Here is a 3,347-nt window from a genome sequence, read left to right as displayed (position 1 = left end):
TTGTGCTATTATTGTTTCCAATTTATCAATCAAAATAGTTCTGTTGTCGGGCACGACATAAAAAATTCGACTGACTTCATCTCCTTCGGCTAGTATCTGACATTTTGCCAGAAGGAGCGATGTCTTCCCACAGCCTGGCTCGCTTCGTAGAACTACACATCTCATATCATCACTAATGTCAGATAAAATTGCGTGCTGCTCTGGACTCAAAATAAAATCCAAGCTATTGTAGGTCAAACTTTTCTGATTTTCTTTCCAGAAAGAAAACGTTGTTCTGTATCGATCGTCTATGTCACTCGTGTCAACTTTTTCTCGTTCTTTTGATTCGAATCTCAGAAAATTTAGACTCGACAGCGATAAAATATTTTTAATAGTTTCAAGCATCTCATTTTCACTGGACAAATTTGCAGGTCTAAAGTTTTGCGAGAAGGAAGTTTCAAGTGATTGTAAAGTAAGGTCTTCACTCAGCCTGAATAAATTGGTCGACGAGTTTTGTTTCAAGTCTACTTTAAAAGCAAAGTGTAGGCATCCCAGTAATTTTTTATTGTCTTTTATCAGATCTCGCGTTTCTTTCAGTTCTTCTTTTTTTCCATTCCTCACATCTTTTAAGACTTTTTTAAATTTTTTTTTCGATATATTTGGAAAAATAGTCAGAACTGAGAAGTTACGGTCCAGTATGCCAGTGAAGTCTGATTCTTTTCCATAAAACCTGCAAAGTGAGTGAATTATATAGTGAAAACGCGGGAATATTTTTGTAAATATCTGGCTAAATTTATTCAGAACAGCGGATTTAATCATTTTTACCGACCCTAATTGATCAGAGGAGGCTGTGTGGTCACATCTTGCAAAAATCGATTTCGATAGCCCGATTTCAATCGCTATTATTTTGTTTGGACCCAAATACAGCCAATCGATCTCAAAATTGCCAGGTACTTCACTTCTTGCATCCAAAACAGTCTCGAAATGTTTGTCGCAAAAACTTTTCAACATGACCCCCGTCGGCATGTCTAGCTGCACGATGTACTTCTGGATGAATAGAGTAACTTCGCCGTAATAGGAACCCCAATCTTCTATCTCCTTCCAAGTTCCGCCGCTGGTGGTTTTGTACAACAAGTTTTCACAAATTTTGTCAATGTCGGGAACAAAAACTAATTTTTCCTTGCGCTTTGGGAAATGAGTCTCAGCAAGGATGCTAATTTCCTCTTTACTCTGAAGATTACTTTTCTGTTCGCCGCCGCAGTGGAACTCTTTTTTCGTAATTTGGTAAGAAAGTTGAAGGTCTGATCTCTTTTTCTGATCACGCACAAAATTTAAAATTCTCGAACTCTGGTTCTGCGGAGCAGTTTTGTCTATATCCCGTAAAACCTTAAGTATGTTTGTTCCAAACTCATGTTGCAATTCCTTCGGTAATTGTTTTTCGAGCTTTTCTTTACTTTCTTTTAATTTTTTTACCAATAGAACAAGAACAATATCGTCTGGTTTAAGGCCGTGTTGACTTTTTAAAGCTTGAAATTGATTTTCGATCGACTTGACAATTGTTTCTTCAGATTTATCTTTTGACACGTCATTGACTGTCTTTATCATGATAACTTTTTGAAATTTGGGAGCAGTTACCAGAAAGCAGGTATTACTCAACTTCTCTGGCTGCTCGTCTGCTCCGGCTTTTGACTGTTCGCCAGTATCCGTCGCAAGCTCCAAGTTTTGACCTCTCACGAGTAATCCGTTGTACTTGTTCTTCATCAAGTCGATTATAATTTTTTGATGACCGAGTACACTTTTTGTGTAAGGATTTACAGTCTCAAGCGCTTCAGGGGGACCCGGGACAACTTTAAGAGTGTGAGCAAGCTCCGGCCAAACTTTGTCAATGTTATGAACATCTTCGGCCGTAACTTGCTGACCTGACGAGCTCGCCTAAATCAGCAGAAAATTTACAATTATACTTGGTTTTTTTAAGTACATTGATTTACTATTCAAAAGAATGGTGAATATAACTTTCCATTATGAAACTTTCAAAAATATTTAATGCTGTTATTCTTGAGAGAAATGTAATAAGAGACATTCCAGTCTAAATTAAGTTTTAATTTGATATTGAGCGAAGATAAACACGATATATATACATTAGACATTAATATTCTTTTAGACATTAATTTTCAATTACGTTTTTATTTTATAGATTTTTTAAAAGAAACAGCAAAAAACGCCTGCTTTTCTGAAAAGTTACAGAGCCAGAACATCAAAGTCTTATTTTGATTTCTGCAGTCTGCTGAATCATATACGACCCGAAAACGGCTTACCTCTTTCCCATACTGATATGGGAATAAAACAAACGAACTTTTTTTTCTAAAACAATCAGAGATTTATCCAAAGTCACACAGACAGCAAAATAGCAAAAGTATTCACTGCTAAGTTAAGCAGTGAACACGCACCGTACGACCTCTGTTTTTTCTGATATACTTAAATTTTCGATCTTATGTTCTAATTTATTGTATTTGTCCTTGGTTACTTTTTGAAAACTCTCCGGCAGAATCACATTTTCGGGAAAAACATCAATAATTTGCTTTCGTTTCTCGGCTCTAATATGATTGGCTTCTTATCTTAGTTTCACAGCAAGGTATTTCATAACATTTATTTTAGACGTTCTGGTTTCTTTTTTTCTGAAAAATTTATTATGACACTCCGTTGCAGGAAGTTTGTGAATATATTGTGAGCAAAACTATGAAAATTCATATATATAAAAACATCTCCTAAACTTGAATTGGTCTACAGGGCTGTCAAACCTTGCTTTCGAATACATCAATCGAGAATTTTCTTTCTATGGAAGATAAATTGGGCTAGAGATCGAAAGGCTAGTAGAACTATCAATGGATAAAATGTGTTGAATATTTGATTTGATGTTGCAGAAAATATACTCCACAATAGAAAAAATACAAGATGACCCTGTTTACCTTTAATTTTCTTAAGTTTGAAGAACAAAAAATACCTAACTTACACTAAAAATACCTAAAATACGCTAAAATAAACTAAAAATACCTAAAATGGTTCGCGAAAAATTTTTAGGTAAGTGTCTTTGTACGGTGGAAGGAAAGTTTTTGTGGTTAAAATTTATTAAAGTTTACTTATCCCTATTTGGTGTGAACATATAAAAATTCGACCAACTGCTCATATGCTCGATGTCTTGCCTGACTACATCGTAGGACTCAATTTCAGAAGCCACATTTGTGTCATTGTCAAACAGACAAAACTAAGCACGCTAACTTGGTATAAACGCACTTTTTTGATAAGATAACTTCGGAACCAATCATTTCACAATCTTCGAAAGCCATCTGAATTAATTCTTACTGGTGATA

This window comes from Symsagittifera roscoffensis, chromosome 7 (genome assembly GCF_963678635.1).
Source record: "Symsagittifera roscoffensis chromosome 7, txSymRosc1.1, whole genome shotgun sequence".
Lineage (NCBI taxonomy): Eukaryota > Metazoa > Xenacoelomorpha > Acoela > Convolutidae > Symsagittifera > Symsagittifera roscoffensis.
The sequence above is the reverse complement of the archived record's forward strand: the minus strand, read 5'-3'. Positions refer to the sequence as shown.